Source organism: Triturus cristatus, chromosome 4_1, assembly GCF_964204655.1.
Source record: "Triturus cristatus chromosome 4_1, aTriCri1.1, whole genome shotgun sequence".
Taxonomy (NCBI): domain Eukaryota; kingdom Metazoa; phylum Chordata; class Amphibia; order Caudata; family Salamandridae; genus Triturus; species Triturus cristatus.
Genome location: NC_140585.1, coordinates 348,401,758 through 348,424,802, shown reverse-complemented (window position 1 = coordinate 348,424,802; position 23,045 = coordinate 348,401,758). Strand labels below are relative to the sequence as shown.

Here is a 23,045-nt window from a genome sequence, read left to right as displayed (position 1 = left end):
AATCTGTCCCCCGCAACATATCCATCCACAAGTGAACATTGAGGAGAATGCTAGGCACATACAACTACCTGGAGGAACAGTGCCAACTAGAATGTGTATGAAACATGGATGTTGCATGAAACAGCATTAACATTGTCTGTCTCTCAAACACAGGGCAACGTGATGAATCTCCCCCCAACAATGGGAGTGAACAATCACAGTCCCAGGCTCGGGAGGAACCTGATCCCACCGGCAGCGACGCCTCTCAACATTCCGCGGAGGACGCCGACCGACCTGGACCCTCTGCTGTCCAAGCCCCTGCAGCACCTGGTTCAGGAACATCTGTGCCAACCACCACCCCCATTCCTGCCACATCCCAGGAGACACCGAGGAGCCCTGCCCGCAGTGAACAACTGAGCCAGTCTGACCAGGAGGGACAAGGTTCGCCGGGCAACCAGGAGGAGGCAGACAACACCACCACTGCCATCCCTCAGGGGTCTCGTAGACCTGATGTGCCCACAACGGCAGGCCAGGCTCGTGTGGGCAGGGGTTGTGGGAGTGGAGGCAGGCGGAGGCGAGAACCTGACCAGCCAGCTGAAGGGACCGGTATGTCACACATACACAACATCATGGAGGCAGACCGGCGTGACACCAGGCAGATCAGCCAGGTAGTGGGGACACTCACAGAGATAAAGGGGACCATCACAGAGATGAAGAACCAGCAGGCCGAGCAACACGCCAGTCAACAAGAACACCAAGGACGGATGGAGGCAAGACTGGCTGAGCTCCTGGCGGTGCAAAGGGACATAAGCCATTCACTCCGTCAGATCGCAGACAACATGGGCAACCCTCTCTGTGCCACCAGGCGAAGACCACCACCAGCCACAGGGAGGAAGGAGGAGGAGGATTTGTCCGACGGAGCGTCCCAAGAATCGTCAAGGCCTGCATCTGAGGGTCCCCCGAGGAAGGTGGGTCATCCACGAAAAAGACAGTGAGAGGCAGCGGCCCATCCACATCTCCGTGGTCACCTGGCCTGGCACCTGGCCTTCATGTGCAACAGCATCACCTCATTGACTGACATTCTCTGCCACATGGACTTTCTGGTCACAGTCTGACCAATGATGCCAAACACTGTGGTCTGGACTCTGCTGCTTTCAAATGCCAAGAATCCCATCTCCCCCTGGGAACTTAGGATTCTATGGTCCCTGTATTGCACCTTTTTTATTCCACAAATCACGCCCCAGACCTATAATAAAAAAATAATAATTAAATTTGATGTTGCAGTCATTTAGCATGAGTCCACAACATACGTGTGGGGATATGTCAAAGTATGCCTGAGTGTGGAACTAACTCCAGCCATCCATACACTGGGCTCTGAGTCCGGTCGAGGACACACATGGGTCACAATGTATCATCAAATACAGACATGGAGCCAATACTCACCCATAATGTCCTCAAGCTGCTGAGGGGGGGCTTGCAATACTACTCGGACAGACCAATTTGGAAGAGTATCATGAAGGCGTAGAGGTCATGGGTCATGTGGAGGTGCCCGGGGAGGAAGTCCCAGGACTGTTTTGCGAGGTGGGAGAACTATCTCCTGCATGCAGTCGTTCTGTGGATGTGATGAATGGTGGCCAAGGCAAGGTTGTCTACACGGAGTTGGGCCAACGGGGTGTTGGATGACAGATGTCCAAGGTCGGTTTTGGGTCTGGGGTTGTGGACTGCCTCCTGAGTGTGGTTGAGGAGTCTGAAGGTGATCCTGCAGCAGACAGTGAGCCATTGTAGCTATCTCAGGTGGACGGTGATGTGGCTGAGGCGGGGGATGTTGAAGATGAGGTATGCGGATGCAACCTGGATGTGGACAAGTTCTCCTGCAGTTTTGCTGTTGTTCCTCCGTAGAGGGCGGTTCTGTAGTTGACCCGGCTGGTGTCGTGTACATGGGGGACGGTCTGTCTTGCCTTGGAGTGGATCTATCTGTGGATCATTTGCAGCATGCGGAGGGTGTTGCAGCATGAGGTACAGATGGTGTTGAGTTGCATGGTAATTGTGAGCGATGAGTCCATGATGAACACCAGCTTGCGTGCGTGGCCACTGGGTGCTGGTGTGGTGCCCAGGCCGGTGGGACACAAGGAGTTGACCCAGCCATAAGGGGACAATCCTCAGATGATGACCTCAGTCCTGTTCAAGCCCAGCCTCAGGTGGTTGATGTTCAGCCATTCGTCAATGGATATCATGCCTTCTTGAAGGTTGGATCTGGCAATGGCTGGGTCTTTGGTGAGGGTGAGGAGCAGCTGGGTGTCAATGGCATACGAGATGATGATGAGGACGTGTGCGCATGTGATGGTGGAGAGGGGGGTCATGGAGACATTGAAGATCATCACGCTGAGAGATGAGCCCTGGGGCATGGGCCAGATGACCCTAGTGTACTACATGCTGAAGGGTGGAGGCCGACTCCCTGGGCCTTGCTGGTGAGCTACTTGGTGATTTAATCCTGGGCCCTCCTCTGGATACCAGTGTTGGAGATGTGTGAGCTGACAGTGTGGTAGCACATGGTGTAGAATGCCGTTGAGAGGTCAAGGGGGTGGTCTCACCTTTGTTGAGCAGGGCAAAGTTGTCGTTGGTGGTGGCAATTATGAAGGTTGCAGTGGTGTGATTACTGTGGAAGATGGTCTGGTGCCGGTTGCCTGGAGCTGTTTGCTTGGAGGAAGTTTGTCAGTTGCTCGTTGAGTGTCTTCCTGATGACATTTGCTGGGTAGGGAAGCAGGGTGATGTTCCAGGAGATCCTGCGGTACTGCCGACCATTGTTTAAGAAGGGCCTGGGTCTCTGCATGCCTCCAGCTCCCATGGAATGTGGCAAACTCAAAGGAGACTTTCATGACGTGCTGGACGTGGGCTTCAAGGATGGAGAATGATGTGGTTGAGATGTTGTGTGGGAAGGGGCCTGATGAAGAGCCAAAGTGGATGGTGCACATGAGCCAGGTGGTGTATTTGCTGCTGACGGGAGTCCAAAACCTGAGGAGGGTTTGTCCCGCGGATAATAGTGCTGTCTGCCTCTGTGTGCCAAGGCTGTCGTGTATGTCCATGAGCTTGCAGTGGTAGAAAGTTGCAAGGGATTTGATCTGCCTTGCAAGGGTGGGGTGTCTTTTGGATGGAGAGCTGCTGTCAGTTCACTCACAATGCTGATGATCTCCTTGATGTCGTGTGTTTTGGTGCCTCTGCCCTATCTGAAGGATCTCCACTTGTCCTTGCTGATGATATGGTATTGGCTGTCTGTGGCGTTTTCCAGGGCTGTAAGGTAACTGATGGTTCTTTGTGTTGCAAGGTTTGCACAAGAGCCCGGCTAGATCTGTATGAGTCCAGTAGGTCTGCCTTGTCCCAGGTGGCTTAACTGTTGTTGTGCTTCACAGGAAAGTCTGTCAATGTGGCAAGATTGTTGGATCAGTCGCTGATCCAGTGTGTGAGGTTGGAGGGTGTGGCGGGGGTGTTGGTTTGAGTGTCCCACACAGCTTGTCTGTGGTGACTTACATCAAGCATCTTTGGGGGATCGGTAGCAGGGTGTGGGTCAGTGTGTTGCTTGTCGGAGACGTGGATGCAAATGTTGATGGACCAATGATGGATGGTGGTGTGGTTCTCCTCCAGCAAGAAGTTACTGGCCCCCAGCCACATGTAGCCTGTGGAGGTGAGGGCGTGCGTGCAGATGTATGTGTTGATGGCTTTGCAGAATTGTGGATGTAGGCCTGGAGATCTGTAGATGAGTGTTACTCTGAGGGTTGCCAGGGGGTTGGTGCGAAACCGGATTTGTGACTCTGAGGGTGTACTTGTGAATAAATTGCAATACATCCTCCGGGATTGTTGGTGCCGTCCCTGCGGGTGATCTTGTATCCGTCAGAGAGGGCAATGAAGAACTTGTGTGCTGAGGATGCTTTTATCCAGGTTAGTGTCATGAAGGTGATGTGTGGGGCTGTTGTGTTGAGGAGGTAACAGAGTCCAATGGCGTGCTGGTGGAAGGAGCGGGTGTGGAGTAGGAGGCACATGACCTGGTTGTTCTGACAGGGTCTGGTAGGCGGGGCAGCGCTGTGTAGGCAGTTGGAGTTGCACACTCAGCATGCGAAGGTGTCGTGTGTGCGCTTAGGGGTTGCCTGATAGCAGGCGGTTGATTGTCTGGTGGACATTGCTTGGAGGGTGGCTGCAGCATGAGCCTGTTGTGTGACGTGGGTCATGTAAGGACCAGAGGGTCGTGCACTGTGCACGTTGCAGGCGCAGGCGGTCCTGCCTTTGGCACGGCGTTGGCGCAACAGTGGCACAGACAAGCTGTTGGCTGCATTAAGAATGGGTGGAGGGGGGGAGGGAGGAGCATTTTGGAGGCGTGTGGGTTGCAGAATCAGGGCACTCGGTGGGGTGGTCCCGCAGGTGAGGCAGCAGCAGGCGGAAGGGGTGAGAAACTAGGAAAAAAGTAGCACACAAAGACAAGGAGGTCAGAAAGGCACAGTGCAACAGGTGTATGTAAAGGAAGGAGTGTCAGGTTACTCATGGGTCACTCCGAGAAAATGTATGAACAATCACCAAAAATGACGGCCACAGGATCAGGCAACAAAATGCGGAGCTGCGCACAGGAGACACACCGTCAGCAGGCGTTGACGTCCCGTTGTGGGGAGCAACCTGCACAAATATATACACAACCAGGTACTTCATGCACAATAGAGATTATTAGCCATGAAGAACTGCATGCATGTTGCCGAAGTATACATACACTCATTTTGCTCAATCTTTGACAATGATGCCATAGATGACGCATGCAAACTGGCAAGAGATCTACAGTGACAGAGATGAGGCACTTTGGATTGTGCTGAACACCTTTATTACACAAACTCACACAAAGGGAAATGCATCCATACGAACAGGCTCACAGGTCAGTTGACAGAACATGTGGGACATATGCTGGACCCCCACTTCACAACACGGATGTTGTAAATCCCAATGAACTAGCACACAAGTTAAGGGGATGAGCCAAACACATCCTGCTGCACACGGAGAGGCTGCAATTCACCATAGAGCCTGTTGTTGTGATGTCCCACACTATGTCCACCCGTAGCATCCACAATGTTTCAGAGGCAAGCTTTACGCACATTGATGCCTTCATCAGACTCCACACTCCACTACAAATGACTGTCAAGAAGGGTGACTATCATGTCATGGGAGTGATGCTACATGTCATATGCTCCATGGTGAGAAGACATGTATGCATGGTACCACAACATGCATAGAAGCAGTCCCCACACATTCCCAACCCGTACCACCACCAAAAAGCTTTGCTGCAATCCTTACCCAAACTGACATTTCCACATGTCCGTGCATGGAATGCTGATTCAGCGCACGTTGCAATCCTCATGAGGAATAGCAGGAGGACAAAGATGACACGAGCAGACAACAGGCGCAAAAACCTGGGAATGACAAACACACAAGAAGTCACCTAAAACAAATCTCGCCGCACACATGGTCAGTTACGAAACATGAACAATGTTGGACACATGCAAATTTCAAAGAAAGTCTCTCCGCAAAACTGTGTGGCATGACATCATCACTCGGGTGACACATCAGTACACACATCAAAGTCACTTTGCATTCAGTCAGCTGGACACACACATTGCAACACATGCCACTCAATGCTACACGGTTGCACACTCATACCCAGTGACTCACCATTATGAGAAGAAGTTGCGTATGAGCTGACTCCGGATATCATCCTCCTCCTCCTCATCACTTGCCTCGTGACCAAGCCCTGGATCCTCCATGGGTGGATATTGCTGCTCATCAGGATCAAGGATGAGTGGCACTGCCTTCTCAACGGCCATGTTGTGCAGCATGCAGCACACAATGAAGATTTTGCAGACTTTCTCTGGTGCATATGGGAGGGACCCGCCTGTCTTGTCAAGGCACCGGAATCGGCTCTTCAGGAGGCCAACCGTCCTCTCAATCACTCGCCTGGTCTGCCCGTGTGCATTGTTGTACCGGTGATCTGCAGCTGTTCTTGGGTTGCGGAGAGGTGTCATTAGCCGTGGCATGTTGGGATATCCAGAGTCCCCTACATGGAAACATCATGTAAATAAGTGGGTCAGGAGATGCCGTAAGAGCCAAAGATACCGCAACACACAGGACAAACAGAGTATACCCACCAACAAGACATGCTCGTTAGTTGTGCAGCCGCAGCATCATTTGTGGCACCCTGCTACGCCTCATAATGTAGGCATCATGTGCTGATCCTGGAAAACGTGCACAGATATTGGAAATCAGCATGTTAGCAAGACACACCACAGGGCATTTATTGAGTGGTAATGTTTACGGTTGCGATAGGCTTGCTCCTGTGCCTGTGGTGATACCAAAGCCACATGTGTCCCATCAATGGACCCAATGACATGGGACATCCCTCCCAGGGCATATAAATCACCCTTGACATCTGTCAACTCCTCAGGAGTAGGAAATTTGATGAATTCATCAAGGTGCTCCAACATGGCTGCCAAAACATCACGCAGTACACGGCTGAACATTGTCTGTGACATTCCACCAACATCAGCTATGGTCAATTGAAACGTACCTGTGGCAAAAAAATGTAGGGCTGCCATCACCTTCATCTTGGGGGTCAGCGCAGTAGGATACCTGTGTTGCGGTTGGAGGTGTGGTGCCAGCTTGTCGGTCAAGTCCTCAATCAACTGTCGAGTCAATCTGTAACGTCGGATGCAGGCACGTTCCCTCATGGCAGCCAAGTCTGGCATTGGTCTTGGGACAGGCAGTGCCCTGCAGGACATCGTTAGGAATAATGAAGATTGAGAGTCTGCCAACATCAATGTCAATGAACATAGCACATGCTAAACTGCTACTAAACATCAGGTAACTATGGAGTCTGGTGTGTGCAATACATCCAGGACACATATGCCAGCTTGCTGGCACTCCTACGAAAAGCCAGAGACACCTGTTGATTGTCAAGTCTACATGACATGCCCTGAAATTCATCGAGAAGACCGTCAACAAGCAGCTGGCCGCCTTCCTCGAGACGAACGGATCCCTCGACCCCTCGCAGTCTGGCTTCCGGGCCAACCACAGCACCGAGACCGCCCTGATCGCAGCCACGGATGACATCCGAGCGCTACTCGACAACGGAGAAACAGCGGCCCTCATCCTCCTCGACCTCTCCGCGGCCTTCGACACTGTCTGCCACCGTACCCTAGTACAACGCCTCAGCAACGTCAGAGTCCAAGAAAAGGCACTGGAGTGGATCATCTTCTTCCTCGCCGGAAGGACACAGAGAGTCCGCCTCCCTCCGTTCAGATCTGAAGCCACCGAAGTCATCTGTGGCGTCCCTCAAGGCTCCTCGCTCAGTCCTACTCTCTTCAACGTCTACATGAGCCCCCTCGCTGACATCGCACGCCAGCACAACCTCAACATCATCTCCTACGCCGACGACACCCAGCTGATCCTCTCCCTCACCAACGACCCCGCCACCGCCAGAGCCAACCTTCACGAAGGGATGAAAGAGGTAGCCGAATGGATGAAGAACAGCCGCCTGAAACTGAACTCGGACAAGACGGAAGTCCTCATCCTGGGATCCTCACCCGCCGCTTGGGACGACTCCTGGTGGCCCCCCGCCCTAGGCAGCGCACCCAAACCAACAGACCACGCACGCAACCTGGGCTTCATCCTGGACTCCTCCCTCTCCATGACCAGACAAGTCAACGCTGTCTCCTCTTCGTGCTTCAACATCCTGCGTATGCTACGCAAGATCTTCCGGTGGATCCCCACCGAGACCAGGAAGACGGTCACCCAGGCCCTCGTCACCAGCCGTCTGGACTACGGCAACTCCCTCTACGCTGGAACCACCGCCAAACTCCAGAAGAGACTCCAGCGGATCCAGAACGCCTCCGCACGACTCATCCTGGACATCCCCCGTCGCAGCCACATCTCCAGACACTTGAGAGACCTGCACTGGCTCCCGGTCAACAAGAGAATCACCTTCCGTCTCCTCACCCACGCACACAAAGCCCTACACAACCAAGGCCCAGGATACCTCAACAGCCGCCTCAACTTCTACGCTCCCAAACGCCAGCTTCGATCGACCAGCCACGCCCTCGCCACCGTCCCTCGCATCCGAAGAGCCACCACAGGGGGACGATCCTTCTCCTACCTCGCCGCCAAGACATGGAACTCCCTCCCCACCCACCTCCGCCAGACCCAGGACCACTTCGCCTTCAGGAAGCAACTCAAGACTTGGCTGTTCGAGCAGTAGCGGACCCCCCAGCGCCTTGAGACCCTCTGGGTGAGTAGTGCGCTATATAAATGCGATGATTGATTGATTGATTGAAATGAGCTGGGGGCAAGTCTGAGTGAACAGCCAGAGATATCACCGGAGTGACACACATCCACATAGCTGCATTGGAAGGATGTCATCTCATCCAGACATTTGACTGCAAGGCACATGCACAGGTCCCATGGAATGTCAAATGTATATATGAAACACATTGCGATGAAGGGGTACACGTGACAACAATAAAACAAAGCCATTGAGACGACGCAGACATGTATGCCTGGGAAAATATGATGTCCGATGTACACAGACCCTACAGCCGTGGGAATCCACATGTGGCATGGTGTGCATAGATGTGTGCCATGCCCATCTCCACACAGACCCATGTTGGATGCACCAACAGCAGATTAGGCCTGGGCGGCAAATTCCGTTCCGTTCGAGGAATTTGCGGAATTTGGGCAATTTCGCGTTCCGCGGAGAACGCGAAATTGCCCAAAATTCCGCTTTCCGCGACTTCGCGAAATTTTTGCTTGTTCGCGTTGTCAAAATGCGTGTTCGCGAGATATTTCTCCCCGAGCACGCAAATAGCAATTGTGAACAGGAAAAAAGCATCGCGAACAAGCAATTCCGCGTGTTCGCGGAATTTCTGCGTGTTCACGGAGATTTTTTACCGTTTCGCGGAGATTTGCGTAACGCGATTACGCAAATTCCGCCCACCCCTACAGCAGATGCAGTTGACGGAACACTAACAGCAAGCTCATTAGAACACATGACACACACCTGACATAGTCACATAGGGGCACGCTGATCGTGACATGTCAGTTGATAGAGTGTCCCTGTCCCTGACATCAGGAGACAGGTGCGGGTATTGATGACTGTGCCATCCCACTGCTGCTGTGCATAACACAGTTGGACTACAGACACACATGTGGCAAGTGGCAAGGTGATGTGTGCCACATAGTGCCCCATCACACATGACATGTGTACACAGGTTATCACACATCAAGTGTGCAACTAGATGAGATGACCTGTGCAATATCACTGGCTGACACACCTAGGGCCTGCACATGAAAGTATGCAATGACAAGTACTTGATGGACATCCTTGTGCGACTCGTAGCCCTCCATTCCTGGCATGTGTACGCTTTGTATCACTATTATACTGGTGCCGTTGGGGTACGTGTGAAACGCACCGTACCCCCGCATTCATTGCGTTTGTACGGTCCGTATCACTATTCTACTGGTGCTGTAGGGGTATGTGTGAAACGCACTGTACCCACGCATTCATTGCGTGTGTACAGTCCATATCACTATTCTACTGGTGCCCTAGGGGTACGTGTGAAAGGCACTGTACCCACGCATTCATTGCGTGTGTACGGTCCGTATCACTATTCTACTGGTGCCGTAGGGGTACATGTGAAACGCACCGTACCCCCGCATTCATTGCGTGTGTATGCATCGTATCACTATTGTACTGGTGCCGTAGGGGTACGTGTGAAACGCACCCTACCCACGCATTAATTGTGTGTGTACGATCCGTATCACTGTTCTACTGGTGCCGTAGGGGTACGTGTGAAACGCACCGTACGCACGCATTCATTGCGTGTGTACGGTCCGTATCACTGTTCTACTGGTGCCATAAGGGTACGTGTGAAACGCACCGTACCCATGCATTCATTTCGTGTGTACGGTCCGTATCACTGTTCTAACGGTGCCATAGGGGTACGTGTGAATCGCACCGTACCCACGCATTCATTGCGTGTGTACGGTCCGTATTACTATTCTACTGGTTCCGTAGGGGTACGTGTGAAAACCACGGTACCCCCGCATTCATTGCGTGTGTACGGTCCGTATTACTATTCTACTGGTTCCGTAGGGGTACGTGTGAAAAGCACGGTACCCCCGCATTCATTGAGTGTGTACGCATCGTATCACTTTTCTACTGGTGCCGTAGGGGTACGTGTGAAACGCACCGTACCCACGCCATCATTGCGTGTGTACGGTCCATATCACTGTTCTACTGGTGCCGTAGGGGTACGTGTGAAACGCACCGTACCCACGCATTTATTGCGTGTGTACGGTCCGTATCACTATTCTACTGGTGCCGTAGGGGTACGTGTGAAATGCACCGTACCCACACATTCATTGCGTGTGTACGCATCGTATCACTATTCTACTGGTGCCGTAGGGGTACGAGTAAAATGCACCGTACATGTGTGTGGATTTCAAAATTACATAGGGGACACATAGGGGACAAGTATTAGGCCCAAAATGCATGCTGGTTGTAATGGATACAGAGTTTTCAGTTGCAATGTGTCCATCAGGTGTCCTGGAACAGTCAGTTGGCCAAATAATACAATGTTGCAAAGTGGTTGTTGACTTGACATGATGCTCAAAATTTGAACAATGTGAATGCGTGTCATTGGTGTATGTTTAAAGGGATTGGAGTAAACGTATGATGCGAATGAGTCTGACCAATCACTATGTACTCCTCTAAATGAATGCCCCTCAGCAAGACAGATATGAGGCAGCCAGAACCCATGAGAGGGCACTTGCCTGCACAACTTTCGAGTCGACCACACTGCTGCTGTCTCTGCTTCCTCTGGACCATGTCGCGTACTGTGGAGAGGGCCCAGCCATTCACCCTAGAGGAGAATGAGATGTTGCTGGACTGCCTCCTCCCACAGTACCCCAAGCTGTATGGGAGACCAGGGGAGCAGGTGAGTGCTGACTCCACTACCTTTGCCTATGCACCTGTTGTGTGACTGTCAATATTGTGTCAAGGTGGGACAGACATACTATGTGAAACGAAGCGTACACCTGCATTCATTGCGTGTGTAAGCATCGTACCCATGGTGTAGCTTAGAATTGTATCACTATGTTGCCATAAGCGGTGTAAAACACTACCTTTGACTGTGCACCAGTTGTGTGACTGTCACTTCTGGCATTGTGTCCAGGTGTGACAGACATACAATGTCGTTTAGAGTGGGTCCCGGGGGGGGACATGCTTATGTCTCTCATGCAGAGCATGAGGTAGTTCCTGTGTGCACGCCTCACTTGCATTGTGCTTACTGTGACATTCACTGCATAGTGCATGACACATTCAGCCTGGCAAATCCTTGGTCGCTTTTTTTCCTATTGTCCTGAGGTGATTCAGTGTTCCCCCCGGTGTGACAGGTGACTGTACCCACAGATGTGTATGAGTTGAGTGGACCTGTGGTGAGAGTGTCCAAATGATGTGTACGACCTCATGGACATTGATGTGTGTGAATGTTCCTTGTCATGTGGGTGAGTGTCTATGTGAAGTGTTGCACCACAGCTGCATGGAGGAGGCAACAGCTCTACCCATCTGATGTGACAAGTAAGCCGTGCTGTGTGTCTGACTTGCAGAGCTAGCACGACACCTGTGACACCCCACAGGCAAGTGGCACATGTGCAGAGTGAGGGTTGTATCCGCTGTTGTGACTGACAGGCGAGTGATCTGTGCCTGGGTGTGTCTGTCTAGTCTGCTGAGGGTGCGTCAGTGGAGTGGGACATGTGACTGCTTGGCACGTGCTGTCCATCAGCCTGCTGTTGCATGTGCTGCACAGTGTGTGCCATGATCAGTGAGTGTGTCGCTCCCCTTATGCCACCTGTTGACTTTCAATGCCATGTAGTGCATTGGGGCTTGCACACAGGCCAATTTTTCATTGAGAATGATGCATCATATGCCCTGTTCAACATATCAAAGATGTTCAAATGTGTGTCTCTGGGACATGGAGCAATTGTATTGATGTTGTCTCACTTTGTCATCCTGACAGGTAACTGCCCACGAGAAGATGGTGATCTGGCAGGACATCGTCAGGGCCGTGAGATCGGCGGGGGATCGGAGTCGGGGCCTACCACAGGTCAGAAAATGGTGGCAGGATATCCGGTGCTGGACCCGGCAGATCGCCCGGGTCCAGCTGGGGATGGACCCTCCTCGCCCCCACGGCGGGCCTGACCGCCCACATGATCCGTGTCCTGGCGGTGGTCTTCCCTGTCCTCGATAGGCAGTTACAGGAGAGACTGCAGCAAGGAGGGAGTAGGTACATGGCTGTTTGTTATGTTATGTGTCACCAGCTTTTGGAAGTGCTCTGTAGCCTGGATACACTCCCAGAGTTTATATGTGCAGTGCATTTCCTGTTCCCCAATGTCACCTGGTGCTCTTTTTCATCCCTTCCACTCCTTGACATGTGTCCCCTGGTCTGTGTGTAATCACATTTGCACATGGTCATCTAGGGTGCCAGAAAATCAAAGTGCACATTGCTTTCCGCATCATGTGGGAGGGTGGTCTGTGACATGTGTTGGTACCTTGCCTGTGCCATGACTTGTTCACTATGTTGGGGGTCCATATTTGTTGGCACTGATGATGAGTCTCAACATAGGAGTGTGAGGTTTCAACTGAACACCCTTGCACCATGCATGACCAATGTTGTGGCCTCAGACATGATGGGCATGAGTGGGAGATATGCATAGTGCCATGACGGTTGCTCATGGTACAGTCAGCTCATTCCAGGAACACGGAGCAGTGTGCCCACTACAATCCCCTGAGACACCCTGGCCTCCTAATCACGTGTGTCATCCAACACTGTGCACATTCTATGTGGGTTCAGCATAGGTCTGCCTCTGTGGCATTGTTCCCTGGCCTAGTTTGTATTTTCCAATGTGTGCTACATGTGTCCACTGGACAGGGATACACCATTTGGCTTGTGCATACTCACACTGGGCAGTGCCTGTGTGGCTATTCACAACAATCTGTTGATGGTTGTTTGTCACAAATATGTGTTGCCAGCCCCACGAGGTGATGTTGTGTCAATTTAGCAATTGTTGCTGCACAGTTTTTGAAACCCTGATTAAGAGGTGTCACTTCTTGATCTGTATCAATCACATTGACTCAGGTATGGGAGGGTTGTGCGGGAGAGGCCTACATGGGCACCCCTGATTTCTCCTTGCCAGGTCTGACCTGTGTGTGAGAATTGGCTGTACAAAGAATCACCGTGCAGTGCCCCTGTGATGGTGGCCAGTGCTTAATGTTCGTGCTTTGCAGCCTGTGTCATTTTTTTAAAAACATGATTACTGCTCATACATTTTTGGCACATGTGTGTGGTTCAGATGCAACGCTGTTTGGTCTTTGTGTGCTGACATCTGTGTGGACATTCTGGCTTACCATGAGGGTGTCTCCACAGTACAGCTATGTTTTATTACAACACAATTGCAGGCCCATTAGCTTATGCATTGTCCTGGGTTTGGACATGTGTGCCACTCTACATGACAGGCAGTGGGTCATATGTGTAGCCAACTGTGTCATCAGGTAACAGATGGCCATGTGACATCTGACATAATTCAAGTTGTTAGTCAAAAATGTTTGTACCTTGGCACTCACAGCACTTGTCGACAGTTCTTCATGTTTTAAATGTGGCAATTTGATGATTTGTGTTAAGAATACTAATGTGCCTGCATGAAAGATGTCTCCCAAAGAAGTGCACACCAAACGACAATTCCACTTTCATGGAACACGCTGGCACCTTTTCAAAGAAGCCACTGTTAGAATTAAATGGTTTTGCAGATTCTCCGTATACATGTTCCCACAGTGGTCTTGATTTTTTGAACCTCCTTTGTTGTTGGTGATACAAACTAACGTGTGTCAAGACATCAAGACCTCCGTGGGCCCATGTATATGTACTTTCTGTAACACCATTTATTTCTAACAGTGGCTTCTTTGAAAAAGGTGCCAGCTTCTTCAATGACAGTCTAAATGTAGTTTTGTGTGCACTTCCTTGGGAGACATCTTTCATGCAGGCACATGAGTGTTCTTTTCACGAAATGGCGAATTGCCACATTCAATACATGTCGATTGTGTAAAGTATTGTGAGTCCCAAGGTAACAAAATTTTTTCGTTTTGTGTTACAAAGAACTTACAAGTCTCTGAGTGTGGTGACACCTTGAGTAGTGAGGTGTGTTAGTTTACCTTGGGTGCACCACTACTGTTTCTTTCAGGGTAAACAAGAGGTGGCATGACTTCATTGTATTGCTGTGCTCACCTGTTCACAGACACTAGCTTCTCAGTGTATTTCTCATTCAAGTTGAGGCCTGGTGTGTTCTTTTTTTCCTTGTGTCCAAGTGGCATAGTGGGTCTACCAACTGGGCAGTACAGGGCTTGAATATGTGCGGAGTAATCTAGCTGTTGCTCATGATGCATTGCCTGATATGCACTGTGACCTATTGTTTTTGTGCTCATGTGTCAGATGTATACAGGTGACTGATGCATTTCTGTTTCTTCTCCTTGCCCACAGCATCATCATCCGAAACAGAAGGAGACACCTGCACAGACCTCGAGGAGGGACCCAGCGACAGTGCCACCATTGCTGGCGAGTCCGAGGGAGCCAGTGGCACGGAGGGCGAGGGGAGTCAGTCCGAGGACCTGTCTGGAGGCGATACCACCTACGACGCCGACGGGTCCGACGCTGACTTCCTCGAGGAGCCGGAGGCTGCTACACCACCTGGCAGCATCCCCACATCTGTCCCCGCCTCCTCCGTTACCATCTCCGCCCTCCCAGTTGCTCACGTCCCTTCTGTCCGTGCAGAGGCCCACCATGTCTCCTTCGTCCCAGGCACCGCACCCCCTGCCCCTGTCACCCCTGCTGCCCTCAGTGAAGAGTCTGTGGACATACTGCGGCAGTTGCAGGTTGGGCAGGCATCGGTGCTGAATGTCCTCCATGGCCACACTAAACTGCTCACACAGATGGTGTCGTTCATGGAGGGCATGTCAGCAGCGATGTGTGACCAACGCAAGATTTTGCGGTCCATGGACTCTTCCCTGACGGCAGCAGTTACTCTCCTGCAGCGTTCTGTCCCACTCCCTACCCCAGACCCATCCACACTTCCCTCTCCCATACCTGTCCAACGCACACCCAGACAGTCACGAGCACGCACCCCACCAGACACAGGCAGCACACCCCCAAGTAAGGCAAAGCGCACACCTTCTGGCACGCACACTCAGGGGGATTTAGGCACACCCACAGAGTCTGGGGACAGACGACATACACGCAGCCACAGTCGCAGTCCGCAGTCCTCACAACCCTGTGCCTCCAAAACCACTCCCCTTGGCTCCCCTTGGCTCCCCTGCCAAACGCTCACCCAAGCAGCTCTTTCTGGGTGGGCTGGACCTCGCCCCGCTGAGCCACCACCCCACAAGCGGGCGAGGAAGTCCCCGGGCACGGGAGTTGAGTCCCCCACCACGTCAACCCCCTCCCCCAGGAGCGCTGCACCCCATCCCTCGCCCACCACACCCTCCCTTGACCCTGGGGAATCCTCAGGTGCAGGGGTTCAGATGGACGTACTAGCAGCGGTGTGCAGCGCCGAGCTCGTCTCCACCTTCGGCGCTGCCCCATCCCCTGTGGTGGAGACGTCCACCCCTGCACTCACCACACCTACCCTTCCCCCTCCTGTCCCTGCGGTGCCTGGTACTGCCACAGATGATGCCCCACCCCCGTCCGACGAACCTGGAGGTTCATTTGTGCAGGCAAGCTAGGGGTAGACGCGGTCCCCTACGCCCCCCCTTGGACTTTACGTATGGACTGGCCATTGGCCTGTGTAAATAGTCTATTTTTTGGAGAAAAAAAATTGTGCTGAATAAAGACTTTATTTTTACTTTCAACACTATTGCATTTCAGGTACTTGACGTTGGTGATAAGGCTCCTGGAGTTGGTGTTCTGGTAATGTGTTAGGGTTCTGAGAAATGTTTTTGTATGATGGTCATGAGGTGGACCATGGTATCTGTGTGCCATCACAATGTCTCTGCAAAGAATCATTGGTAGTGTGTGTTCATTTTGTTTTGAGACATTGTCCCAAGGAGTGTTCCTTCCTCTGTGGCACCTGACATCTTCCCTGCAAACAGTTGCACAATTGTTGTGCTGACCTGTGTCAACATTTCCTTTGTTAGTGACGGATCCCTTCAACAATGGCCATCCCTGCTCACCGATGTCTCCTGCTGAATCGTCTGTGCCATCCTTGCTAGTCACTGTACTTGTGTTTTGAGTATGTCGAAATGCCTTCAAGGACAAATTCACCCTTTTCACCATTATGCATGTGTGTAATCACAGCCTACCACACAAATGGCACTTGTTATGCAGGGTATTTGGGCACCTAACTCACAATTGTGGGCATTGTATCTATGGGGAATTCCACCCTATTCCTTCCATGAGAGACAACATCTTGGTGGCTGGACCAGCACCTGGACATTCCTATCAGTCCTGGGATGTGCGTGACAGTGTGTGTTCCCTTTGGCTATCTTAGTTTTGTAGGCAGTTACATGACTATACAGTCTTGTGGCATGATATCAGAGTGTGCATTGTGCTGCATCCGCCATGGGTGGGTATGCATGTGTTATTTGTCCTCACACCCACATGTGGTGTGTCATGCAGTGGGTAAAAGACATCCATCCTCCTTGGAGTGGGACACTGCTGTCAGTGATGTCTTGTTATAGCACTGTCATCATAGTCCAAAGTTAGGGATGCGTACATACCACCATGTAGGTGTGGTCATCTGATAATGATGTACACCTCCCCATATCTCTGTCCACTGCTGGGAGTCCTCTGCACCCACCCCCATGTCTCTGTCCACTGCTGGGAGTCCTCTGCACCCACCCCCATATGTCTGGACACTGCTGGTATTCATCTGCACACACCCCTCATATTGCAGGCCACTGCTGGTAGTCCTCTGCACCCACCCCCATATCTCTGTCCACTGCTGGGAGTCCTCTGCACTCACCCCCATGTCTCAGTCCACTGCTGGCAGTCCTCTGCACTCACCCCTCATATTGCAGGCCACTGCTGGTAGTCCTCTGCACCCACCCCCATGTCTCTGTCCACTGCTGGGAGTCCTCTGCACCCACCCCTCATATTGCAGGCCACTGCTGGTAATCCTCTGCACCCACACCCATGTCTCTGTCCACTGCTGGGAGTCCTCTACACCCACCCCTCATATTGCAGGCCACTGCTGGTAGTCATCTGCACACACCCCATGTCTCAGTCCACTGCTGGGAGTCCTCTGCACCCACCCCTCATATTGCAGGCCACTGCTGGTAGTCCTCTGCACCCACACCCATGTCTCTGTCCACTGCTGGGAGTCCTCTGCACCCACCCCCATATGTCTGAACACTGCTGATATTCATCTGCACACACCCCTCATATTGCAGGCCACTGCTGGTAGTCCTCTACACCCACCCCCATATCTCAGGCCACTGCTGGGAGTCCTCTGCACCCACCCCTCATATTGCAGGCCACTGCTGGGAGTCCTCTGCACCCACCCCCATGTCTCTGTCCACTGCTGGGAGTCCTCAGCACCCACCCCTCATATTGCAGGCCACTGCTGGTAGTCCTCTGCACCCACACCCATGTCTCTGTCCACTGCTGGGAGTCCTCTGCACCCACCCCTCATGTCTCTGTCCTCTGCTGGCAGTCCTCTGTACCCACCCCCATGTCTCAGTCCACTGCTGGGAGTCCTCTGCACCCACCCCTCATATTGCAGGCCACTGCTGGTAGTCCTCTGCACCCACCCCCATGTCTCTGTCCACTGCTGGGAGTCATGTGCACCCACCCCCATATGTCTGGACACTGCTGGTAGTCATCTGCACCCAACCCTATATGTTGTCCACTGCTGGTATTCATCTACAGCCACCCCTATATGGCTGAACACTGCTGGGAGTCCTCTACAGCCACCCCTACATGTCTGGACACTGCTGGTATTGATCTGCAGCCACCCCATATGGCTGGCCACTGCTGGGAATCCTCTGCACCCACCCACCCACCCCCTTGTAGCAGTACACTGCTGGCCTGGACCTACACACACACCAATATGAAGGTAACATGCAGGGCCAGACCGTAACCCCACATTTGTGGCGTGTGTACGCCTCGTATCCCAAATGTACTGGTGCCCTATGGGTACATGTGAAACGCACCGTACCCCCACATTCATTGCGTGTGTACGTTCCGTATCACTGTTTTCTGGTGCCGTAGGTGTACGTGTGAAACGCACCGTATCCATGCATTTATTGCGTGTGTACGGTCCGTATCACTATTGTATTGGTGCCGTAGGGGTGCATGTAAAACGCACCGTACCCACGCATTCATTGCGTGTGTACGGTCCGTATCACTTTTCTACTGGTGCCGTAGGGGTATGTGTGAAACGCACCGTACCCATGCATTCATTGCGTGTGTACGGTCCGTATCACTATTGTACTGGTGCCGTAGGGTACGTGTGAAACGCACCATACCCACGCATTCATTGCGTGTGTACGGTCCATATCACTATTGTACTGGTGCCGTAGGGGTATGTGTGAAACGCACCGTACCCACACATTCATTGCGTGTGCACTGTCCGTATCACTATTCTACTGGTGCCGTAGGGGTACGTGTGCAACGCACTGTACACGTCCACCTCCGTTGTTGCGGTACGCAGGGGTTGCTGGACACGCCCCCCAAGTGACCAGACCCTGGTGGTAATGTATGGGCTCCATATTATAGGTTTGGATTTGGGTATGGGGTATGTTTCCTGCCCCTCACCCCCACCCTGGCCCCTGGGTGTTGTTCTCACCTTCTGCGGTGTGTGCGTCCGGTACACCAGGTCGTAGGCTAAGAGGACCGGGATGACACGTACGATGGGGTTCATGGCGTGTACGTCGCGTACCGGGGCTCCGTTGTGTAGCGGTTCACGTAGGACTCAGCTTTTCCGGCTGTGTTTGGCTCCTGTAAGAAAAGAGCCGTACGGATTGACGTAGGGACGATTCGTACTTGCTGGGCCAGAAACCGCTGCTTAAATACATCCGGACGTCGCGTGCAAGCTGCTCCGGATCAGAATCGTTGTTTTTTTTACCCGTACGGTCTTTTGTACGATTCGTACGGAAAAAGGCTTTCCGTACGAATCGTACTTCCTAGGTTGTAAGAAAAGTTTACCGCGTATGGAGAAAACGCTCCGTACAACAATTCGTACAGCCTTTTTCCAGGATCGGAATCGACCCCATAATATTTCAACATTTTTGTAAAATATAAATAATTTGTCATATATATTTAATTTAATAATATAAATATATATTTACATCTTAATAAAATTGTACAAAATATAACACATATTTACAATATTTTTCACAGCATTTCCCTCCCACATTAAATAAATAAATTACTTACGGTTTGTATAGCTAAAGGAAAGATATTCCAAATATCGTTAAACCATCCAGGTATCTCTCAATCCAAATTAATGTAAAAATTAAGCAAAAAAAAAATGCAAAACTTCAACTGTTTAAAAAATAATCCAAGGTTGATAAATCCAACTCGATTAAACCATAAAAAAAACAAAAATATATTTTTTTTAAAGAAACGCTCCCTAAAAACCCGAAAACTTAAGAAAGTGTTAAATAAATATTAGTTTAAAATACTAATACACACTTCTTAATTGAAAAAAACCCTATCTTCTCCAAAATGCGACTTTGAAAACGGAAAACACGGTAAAAAGTAAAGAAACATACCCACCCACACAAACATACACATACACTATAATTAAATACATTAACAAACACTTTTAACCCCAAAGGAACACATTTCTGTACATATTCTAACCTCTCTACACTAGCCCTCAAACAGTAACTATCAATATCTCGCGAAAATATACCTAACACCTTAAACACACCAAAAACACAACCACCTAACACTAGACACGCTACCTACAACCTAACTACATTCAAATTCAAATAAAATCTTAGGGGTCTATTACGATGGCGGATCAGCAAAAGGGACCGCCCGCCATATGTGCAACAATGGCGGGCGCATCCCATATTTGTTAAATTGCGGCGTGCAGTGCTGCAAGCAGCACCCACCGCAAGGTAAAAAATACATGTTGTGCATTTGAATGCACAACGTGACAGGCACCGCGCGGTGCCTGCCACATTGTGCAAGCAAATGCAGGGGGGTACCTATCGCCCCATGTGCACCCCACAACCCCCCAACACACCGGGGGCCCGCAAAGGGCCCCCAGATACAGACACCGCATGCCTTTCCATGGGGGCAACGCTGCCATGGAAGGGCACATTTCCGCCTGCATGATAATATAGATGGCGGTGTCTTGCAGACACCGCCACCAAATCCAGCCCCTTTTCCGCTCAGTCGACTCATCGACGGGCGGAAAACTGGCGGACGGTCTTTCCATCCGCCGGGGTACCCCCCCTGCCATTGTAATTGGGCGGGGGGTAAATTGCTGGCGGGCGGTGGGAAATGGAATCGATATACTAATAGACCCCCAAGTTTAATTAAAGAAAATTACACTTACCTTCCTCGACCTGACACAACTTCTAACCGCAAGCTTGTCCCCTCAGAAATAACCCAAAACAACGGTAAGCTGTTACAAAATAGTACCTGTAAAACAAATATGGCTGGTTAAATAATAAAAAAGATAGAAATTAATTTAAAAAAAATTTAATACAGTAATAAATAAATTATCTATATGTTTTCTAAAAATATCAGAATATTTTACTTATATGTTAAAAATAATGTAACATTGTTTCTAAATTGTAAAATTATAATAATAATTAATATAAAATATATAAATTATTATTATAATTACTTATTTATTTGTATTATTTACAATGCTTTTGAATTTTTTTTTTTTTTCAAATGTTAAATAAAAACTTACCTCTTCAAAAACATGTGTATATAAAATGTAACAATGTAATAATTAATATTATTAATATTTCATACATTAATAATATTAATTAAAAATATATATTACATTTACAAAAATTGTTAACCACTTAAAATGTTAATATTTTTTGAATAAATCTGTATTATGTTATATTGTTTAATTTTAACAAAATATGTATTTAATTATTAACTGTTAAACATGCAAAAATAAACTGTAAAATCATCTTGCAAATTTAATCTATGTTACAAAAAATGTCTAAAACAAAATACCCAAAAATGTTTTCTGTTACAAAAGATGTATATAAACATATAAACAAAATACTTTGGGGCCTATAAGGATGGCGGGAGGATCCCCACCACCGGGCCAGCAGTGGCTACCGCCGGCCCGGCAGTGGCGATCGGCCCGCCAAATGTTCCTGGTAGTATGGTAGGGGCACTGCGGCAAACGTAAAGACCGTCTGCCGCTTTTCCGCCAGTCGAATTGTCGACCGGGTGGAAAGGGGACACAATATGGTGGCAGTGTCTCCACTCTAGGGGCCCACAACGGGACCCCAAAGAAAAATACACATGCCTTTCCATGGCGGAGTCTCCGCCATGGAAAGGCAATTCCCCGCCGTGATACTAATATGGCTAGGCTTTTCCACCCGGTAGGCATTCGGTGTCTTCCCGTCTGCCGGGGTCCCCCCGCCATCGTAATGTGGCGGGGGGAAAAGTCATGCGGGCGGTGACTTTTGGCGGGCAGATCGCCACCGCCATACGGGTGATGGCGATACGCCCGCTATCATAATAGACCCCTAAGTCAAAATATTACTAATAATATATAATAAATAAATATTATAAAACAAACAACTTCGATTTTTTGTTTTTTATTATATAAATGATAATAAATTAAATATTTTAATCTATTAATAAACTGAAATATATTCCCTAAATATAGTTAATAAATACACATTTAAATCAATTATTTTCACCAATATTTTTACTATTCATATTACTTAAAAATTCCATACATCCATACATTTTACACACATTAATTATTAAAATTTAGAGTGCGGAAAGGTACACTTCAGATCTCACTGTCACATTATAACAGGGATCACTTGGAGGGTGAATGAGTAACCCACGGTTGTATATGGACTGAAAGCGGGGGGGGGTGTTATCCCTGGTTGCTACTAGAATGAAGGACTGAGGACACGTGTGCATGTAGATGGGCGGGAGGATGAGACAGCTAGCGTGCCGTGGGTGGGGTGGGTGGTTGGGGTTAGTGATAAGATTGGAACGTACAGGGACTGAGCCAGGTTTACAGTCGCAGGTGGATAATTTTATACTTATAAATCATAAACATATGGCGAAAACATAGACTGGGGACTAGTGAAGCCTCCAACCGAAGTTGCGAACATGATTGGGTAACCGTATATGATGTTTTATTGAGACGCCGCCGGTCCTCCGGGATGTCGGCTAAATGGCTGTGTAAGAGGCAACTTAACTGCCCGGCTGGACGGCAGAGTCCTCCTACCGCTACGTGGATAGTAGGCTGTCTAATCTGTATAATTCCTATAAGTAAATAAAGGTTTTTGAAAAGTTAAAAAAAAAAATATATATTAAAATTTAAATTAATTAATTATTTGTAAATTGTTTGATTTTTAAAAAAAATATATACATTTAATACAATATACATTAGATTTTAATACACTCCTCAGCCCTCTTCCCTATAAACACAGTTTTGCACTCATAACTTAAATATTTCAAATAAAAAATTTCAATTTAGTTTTAAAATTTAACATTCCAATACTAAAGAATGTTTTAATTTCAATTAATTCATTTTTAAATTTCCAAATATTATTTATTACATTTTTTAAAACACTTCCCACCCTTATCCCCTACAAACCCAACATCCTGCTCCTAAAACAATATTTTATTATACAATAATACTATAGCGATATTTTAAAAAAACGATATTTTATACATTGTCGATATTTTACACAACACTCAAAACAATATTTTTTTATTACGATATGTTTGATGCGATATTTTATATTTAAAAAAAGGGAAAAAACATAT

General features: G+C 49.5%; 1 long non-coding RNA gene across 6 annotated transcripts in view; it reads right to left on the bottom strand.

Annotated features, from left to right (window-relative positions):
* LOC146854927 (uncharacterized) overlaps positions 1 to 23,045 on the bottom strand; it is a 184,387-nt gene that overhangs the window by 125,989 nt on the left and 35,353 nt on the right. For all 6 annotated transcript variants that reach the window (XR_014981250.1, XR_014981249.1, XR_014981251.1 and 3 more), the window contains one exon: positions 20,614 to 20,699. This is a non-coding gene — a long non-coding RNA (uncharacterized LOC146854927). The remainder of the gene's footprint in view (positions 1 to 20,613; positions 20,700 to 23,045) is intronic.